Source organism: Scylla paramamosain, chromosome 3 (assembly GCF_035594125.1).
Source record: "Scylla paramamosain isolate STU-SP2022 chromosome 3, ASM3559412v1, whole genome shotgun sequence".
In the NCBI taxonomy this organism is placed as follows: Eukaryota; Metazoa; Arthropoda; class Malacostraca; order Decapoda; family Portunidae; genus Scylla; species Scylla paramamosain.
The window spans coordinates 9,297,501-9,305,000 of record NC_087153.1 but is presented as its reverse complement, the minus strand read 5'-3'; the positions used below and the strand labels follow the sequence as shown (position 1 = coordinate 9,305,000).

The following is a 7,500-nucleotide window of genomic DNA, read 5'->3' as shown; positions in this document are numbered from 1 at the left end:
TATCAGGGCCAGGCCACCCCGCCACCAGCCATTCTTCCCTATAGAAAGAGGGGGAGATTGACGTGTTCTCAACTTATCTCTCCGCCAAATGTCTTCATTTCCGAACCAAATGTTATTCTTCTCTGTTGTGGATCTCACGAAATTACGTGCATCCAATATGTAATGCAGGAAGATGGGAGGAGGAGGAGGAGGAGGAGGAGGAGGAGGAGGAGGAGGAGGAGGAGGAGGAGGAGGAGGAGGAGGAGGAGGAGGAGGAGGAGGAAGGAGGAGGAGGAGGAGATGAAGAATGAGTACGAGTAGAAAAACGAGGAGTAGGAGGAGGAGGAGAATGATGACTGCAAAGATTCAGAACGATGAAAAGGAGAAAGACAAGAAGGACGAAGAGGAACTAAGAGCAGGATACATGATGGAGAAAAAAGACGAGGAAGGACGAGGAAGGAAGGAAAGAGGCGGGGACAGTTACAGATCATACATAATCTTGATAGCGCCAGACGAAGGATAAAGATAGTCGCGGTGTAACCTACTGGCTCTATTAATCACACTTCCTGTAATAAAACGTGGCACTCAGTTGGCTCGATTCCCGCCAGTAATACAAAGGTAACCCACAGGTGACTAGGTATGCGAAAACTCCCTAAAAGCACCGTAAGGCCTCGCGCAATTCGCTCTGTCTCAACTGGTGCGCTTTAAGGAATAATTATTGGAAACATTTTTTTTTCTCTCGCTCTCTCGCTCTGCTAAGCTTCCTCATTTTCATTTCCCTTCATCTTCTCGGCCATTACTCACCTTTCCTCCCACTGACAATCGTTAACGCCTCGCACATTTCCAGCTTACATTCTATTTCCAACCTCTTCTTTTTCCCCACTCATCACTTCTTACTTCCACTTACCCATCGGCTCTCAGCCACATTCATTACCTGTCTTTTCTTCCCTATTCTTCCCCAACATCAATCCTTCCCTTCTCTACCTCCCCAATCCCTCTCCCTTACGTTTCCAAAACATTTTTTTTTCTTTCATCACTCTCCACTAATTCCTATCTCCAATCTTACCACTTCTCCGTTATCATCTTCCAACTTTCCCTACTGTGTACCATCACTACAGGGTAACTAACCTTCCCTATACGCTACACACACACTTATCTGCCACACGCATACTCAACTACCCATAATAACTCCTATTAATACGAAGCCACAAGAAGGAAGTGGTGCAGTGGTCAATTTGGAACTCATTCAGAACCCTTGGTGTGTGTGTGTGTGTGTGTGTGTGTGTGTGTGTGTGTGTGTGTGTGTGTGTGTGTGTGTGTGTGTGTGTGTGTGTGTGTGTGTGTGTGTCCTTAGCGAACCTGGAAGAGGTGGCTCCGTCCCGTCTTGGTCCCCGCTTCGCCACTCACCCACTCTGCTCCTCGCTCCCTTGGTTCCCTCCACGCTTCTCCATGGTAGCGCCGTTCATTCAGGCACATTACCCACCACCACAGCGAAGCAGATTCTACGAAGATACCACATAAATACAGCATAGTATCACACACTTATATATTCACACAGCCCAACACACGCACACACACACCATTTTACTCTTAACTCGGTCACACCCTTCGTACCCTAAACACACACACACACACACACACACACACACACACACACACACACACACACACACACAAGCAACGCATCTACCTACCTACCAACCTATGCACCTCCAATCACCACGCCACCTGAACACTCCACCGGGACGGACAGGCAGGCAGGCAGGCAGCAGGGGAACCGGACAGGGAGGCAAGCAGCTCCTCCCTCAGTCGACACAGAAACATAGTTCTTCGTGGGGTTGAGCTTTAACACAGCAGTGCACCCGGTGACCTTGCATTTGGCAGAGGAAATCAATACTCGGGAGGCAGGGACGCGGCGGTTGGGAGAGGGTGCCCACGGAGGGAGGAGGAGCCGGGAAGAGGGAGACTAGGGCAGGGCCAGGGACACACAACTCCCACGCGAGAAGGTCAGGGTGTCGCCAGTACTGTCTGCCAATAGATTTTACCTTGATACTCTCAAAGCTACACGCGACGCGGCTCCCGTTTTCTGACTGGAACCCTCTTTATTTCTAAAGTATGTGCTCCTATGTGGTCGCTACGGAGGGAGAGGTGGTGGCCAGTGCATGCAAAGGAGTGAGTGGTAAGTCAGGTTTAGTGGAGTGGCTGAGAGAGAGAGAGAGAGAGAGAGAGAGAGAGAGAGAGAGAGAGAGAGAGAGAGAGAGAGAGAGAGAGAGAGAGAGAGAGAGAGAGAGAGAGAGAGAGAGAGAGAGAGAGAGAGAGAGAGAGAGAGAGAGAGAGAGATAGGGGGAGGGGGGGCCAGGCTAAGGCTGCATTGCTGGTTTGGGACTGCGGTCACTGTATGTAGTTGCGCTGGGTCACGGTTCGGTGCTCTGACTGAGGGTGCGTAGTCGGAGCATTGCGTGAGGTTACGTGTGAATGTACGTGTGCGTGTGTGTGTGTGTGTGTGTGTGTGTGTGTGTGTGTGTGTGTGTGTGTGTGTGTGTGTGTGTGTGTGTGTGTGTGTGTGTGTGTGCAATAATGTCTTCCGCCACATCCGGGACATAAAGAAATAAAAATAACAGCAAGAAATTTCAGTGATTGCGTGTGTGCTTGTAGACGATAAGTGGTGAGGGAAGGAAGGAAGGGAGGAACCGGAGAGGGACAGAGGGAGGGACGGATGAGGAGAGGGAGGGAGAGGGAGGGAGAGAGAGGGACGGGGAGAGTAAGGGAGAGGGAGGAGGGAGGCGCCAAGAGGGGAACATACGAGCGAGGGTGAAGGTGAAGGTGAAAACCCGTGTGTAAGGAGAGAGAGAGAGAGAGAGAGAGAGAGAGAGAGAGAGAGAGAGAGAGAGAGAGAGAGAGAGAGAGAGAGAGAGAGAGAGAGAGAGAGAATACTAATAGGTATATATTCGTACCTAAGCAAGAATTTGTGATGCTCAGTGTCACTTTCCCCCCGCACTGCGCTACGCTTAAGTATCACCACTCCTTCGTGCAAGAGACGCGCTGATCTTAGTAAAATATTTGGTGCACAGAGAAAAGAGACACACGGGGCCTTGAGCTTCTGAATGTACTACTCCTGTTACATTTCTCGCTTTTCCTTTCTTCTGACTTTAATTGTCTATTTATTTATTTATTTATTTATTTTCACTTTTTTTTTTTTTTTTTTTTACCACCAACCTCCCGATCATCATAAACTCAACCACCATGACATCCCGGAAGTCGAGAAGTTTGTTCAAAAAGTCAGTCTGAGTTTAGGAAGTCATTTTAAGAAGCTGGATTTAAGAAGTCAATTCAGGAAGTCAGTTTAAGTTCGAGAAGTCAGTGTGTTTAAGAGGTCAGTTTAAGAAGTTAGTTTCAGAAGTCAATTTCAGAAGTCAGTGAGATCCAGAAAAATTCAATTAAACTGATGTTGTGTTGAAAACGTTGAGTGTTTACTGTTGATTCTCCTTTCCATTCCTTACTTCTCAAGGTCTTGCGCATTCAGAGAGAGAGAGAGAGAGAGAGAGAGAGAGAGAGAGAGAGAGAGAGAGAGAGAGAGAGAGAGAGAGAGAGAGAGAGAGAGAGAGAGAGAGAGAGAGATTCAGCCTTACGTCAACAACACTAGAAAGAAAAGACCCACTAAAGATGCTAGTTCCTTAAGATGATAATAAGGAATCCAAAAGTTACATTGTGAAACATCTCGAAACCTCCGTCTTGAATATGTTTAGTGAAGCATCTCGATACCTCCCTCTTGAATATATTTAAGTCACAGGAAGGAAGAAACACAGGAACAGGATGAAAAGGCTCACAAAAATCCACCCGTGTACTGAGCAAAGGTCAACCGGATCAGCAGATACTCGAGACTGAGAAAACTGTGGACCGAAACGAGACAAAAAGACCAGGGACAGGAAGCTAACTAGACAGCTAGTCACGAAAAACTAACCTAACTTAACCTAACCTGAAAAACAGAACCTAAGAAACAAAGCGGGAGACAGGAAAGCTGCTAGGAGAAAACATACTCACTCAAACCTATTCTAACTTAACATAGCCTAACCTGGAAAAAAAATAAATAAATAAATAAATAAAATAATAAATATATATATATATATATATATATATATATATATATATATATATATATATATATATATATATATATATATATATATATATATATATATATATATATATATATATATATATATATATATATATATATATATATATATATATAACCGGAGAAAGAACCAAGAAAGAAAAGCGGAGACAGGAAGGCCCTTAGAAAAAAAAAAAAAAAAACACTAACCTATCGTAACTAAGCCTAACCTAAGAAGAAACAGCTAAAAATAAAACACCAACAGAGCTTCAGACAAGCCAAGCTAAGTCAGGAAGTGGGTAAGATAAATATCAAATAAAACATGGCAAGCCAAGATATGACAGAGAGAGAGAGAGAGAGAGAGAGAGAGAGAGAGAGAGAGAGAGAGAGAGAGAGAGAGAGAGAGAGAGAGAGAGAGAGAGAGAGAGAGAGAGAGAGAGAGTCAGTACAACCAGACCTTTACAATATCGAGAAACACAGCAATCAGACGGCCAATTGTTGAGGTAAGAAGGGCACAGGATACCACAGATGAGAAGGCGAAGAAGTAATGTATTAGACACCTGCCTGACGGAGTCCACTGGGGACGCGAGTTTCTGAATACACTTTTTTCTTTATAATATTTCAAGTCGCTGGTTTTCCGGTCTACCACCACCACCACCAACGGACTCTCTCTCTCTCTCTCTCTCTCTCTCTCTCTCTCTCTCTCTCTCTCTCTCTCTCTCTATCTATCTATCTATCTATCTATCTATCTATCTATCTATCTCTCTTTCTCTCTAAGACAAAGAGAAAACATTCTGCTAAGGTCGTTTCTCCTCTTCTATACCTCCTCCTCCTCCTCTGCCTCCGTCTCCACCTCCTTCTTCTTCTTCTTCTTCTTCCTCCTCCTCCTCTTCCTCCTCTTTGGTCGCCTATATCGACCATAATATTAAAAAAAAAAAAACGCCATTCGTCCCCTGCAAACATCTCTCCTTCATTGCATATTGATTGTAACTCCTCCTCCTCCTCCTCCTCCTCCTCCTCCTCCTCCTCCTCCTCCTCCTCCTCCTCCTCCTCCTCCTCCTCCTCCTCCTCCAACTTCTATATTTGAATATCTACCCTAACCGACAATGCTGTTGTTGTCATTGTTGTTGTTATTTACCTTATTATTCTCCTCATCCTCCTACTCTTGTTTTTCTTCTTTTCCCTCCACCAAATTAACTTAAACATAGCATAACATACCGGCGCAAATATTTACCACCACTAGTCTTCGTCCTCCTCCTCCTCTTCTTCCTCCGCGCAACCAAACCTAACAAAACCTGGCATAGCATAACTTAACCGTCAAAAAATGTATACCTACCACCAGTTCGTATTTTCTTCCCCTCCTCCTCCTACTTCTCCTCCTCGACCTCCCCTTCGTGTTCTTTCTCTACCTAATCTAACCTACACAGTCTTCGATGGACCAACCCGATCGCCTCTCCTCCTCCTCCACCTCCTCCTTTCTTCCTCTTCTTTCTATGCTAGAAAAGACTTAAACCATGAAAACTAATCACCTCTCTTCTTTCTCCTCTTCCTCTTCCTCCTCCTCTTCTTTTTCCAAATAGCAAAACCTAAACCAAACAAACCAACCATTTCTCTCTACCACCACCACCATCTCCTCCAGCTGTTCACCGACAACCAACATTCAAGTAACTATAATACGGCGCCTCGGGACTGTCCACACGGCAGGTGACAAGGAGAGGCAGGCACGCGAATGTGAGGTAGGTGGATAGGTAAGGGAGGGAGGTGAGACAGAGGTGAAACAAGGAGATGAGGTGAGAAAGACAGGTAGCGTGAGGCAAGTAAGCGAGGGAAATGAGATACATATGTAGGCAGGTGAGGTGAGGCAGAGGTGAGGGAGGCAGGTGAGGGGGACGAGACAGGTGTAAGGGAGCCAAGTGGAATAAAAGTGTTCCTCTTCCCAGTCACTAAGTGCAAGGAGGAGGAGGAGGACCCGGATGTGTGTGTGTGTGTGTGTGTGTGTGTGTGTGTGTGTGTGTGTGTGTGTGTGTGTGTGTGTGTGTGTGTGTGTGTGTGTGTGTGTGTGTGTGCGTGTGTGTGTTAAACAGCTCTCTCAGTATAATTCAATTCAATATTACACTATTCACACACACACACACACACACACACACACACACACACACACACACACACACACACACACACACGCTATTAATGGCTGGCCAAGTGTGTGTGTGTGTGTGTGTGTGTGTGTGTGTGTGTGTGTGTGTGTGTGTGTGTGTGTGTGTGTGTGTGTGTGTGTGTGTGCGTGTGTGTGTTAAACAGCTCTCTCAGTATAATTCAATTCAATATTACACTATTCACACACACACACACACACACACACACACACACACACACACACACACACACACACGCTATTAATGGCTGGCCAAGTGTGTGTGTGTGTGTGTGTGTGTGTGTGTGTGTGTGTGTGTGTGTGTGTGTGTGTGTGTGTGTGTGTGTGTACCCTCCCTCCTACCTTCCCTCCTTCCCTCCCAACAAACCCCCTTTCCCCTCTGGCTATATGTAAGAGAGAGAGAGAGAGAGAGAGAGAGAGAGAGAGAGAGAGAGAGAGAGAGAGAGAGAGAGAGAGAGAGAGAGAGAGAGAGAGAGAGAGAGAGAGAGAGAGAGAGAGAGAGAGAGAGTTCACTGAATTCCAACAGTGGCCCGACCGAACCAGGTCCGTTTCAAACACAGTGGTCCAGGGCATCATTCCATTCTGCCCCCGGGACCGGTAACCACGATGACTTCTCTCCTCCTCCTCCTCCTCCTTCTCCTCTTCCTCCTCTTCACCATTCTCACACTCTTCTTATTTTCTTCCTCTACTTTTCCTCCTCTTTCTCCTCCTCATTTTTTCTCTTCATACTCTTTTTCTCCATCTTTCTCTTCCTCTGTTTCTCTTTTTTTGTCTCTCCTCCTCCTCCTCTTGCTCCTCTTCTGCCTTTTATTTAAGTAATCTTCCTTCTCTTCTCTTTCCCTTCTTCCTCTTGTTCTTGTTCTTCTTGGTCTTCTTTATCTTTTCTTTATTTTTTCTCTTCCTCTTTTTTTTCTCTTTTCACATTTCCTCCTCCTTCTCCTTCTGTTCCTCCACCATCTGCCCCTCCACCTCCTCCTGTTGCTAATCCGCCACCTCATCTTCCTCTTCATCCTCAAGGACACGAGTTCGAGTCTTGCCCAAAACCTGACCACTTTCCAAGCCAACGCGGAGGAGTAGTTGGCCTAGGAAGACACACACACACACACACACACACACACACACACACACACACACACACACACACACACTTCTTAAGAACACCCCATATGCTTCCCTTCAATATTGCGCAGTACACGACAAAAACCACATTGAGGAGCGCTTGAGGATAGATAGATAGGAGCCTCTGCAAGGG

At 46.0% G+C, this 7,500-nt stretch overlaps 1 protein-coding gene across 2 annotated transcripts in view; it reads right to left on the bottom strand.

Moving 5' to 3' along the window:
* The window catches only part of LOC135090045 (circadian locomoter output cycles protein kaput-like), a 178,270-nt gene that overhangs the window by 92,413 nt on the left and 78,357 nt on the right, over window positions 1–7,500 (bottom strand). The window contains exon 2 of one of the 2 annotated variants that reach the window (XM_063986313.1): window positions 1,339–1,481. The gene's annotated coding sequence lies outside the window, so the exon portion shown is untranslated. Of the gene's footprint in view, window positions 1–1,338; window positions 2,217–7,500 lie in introns of those variants that run through there. The other variant, XM_063986305.1, reaches the window with a different exon arrangement.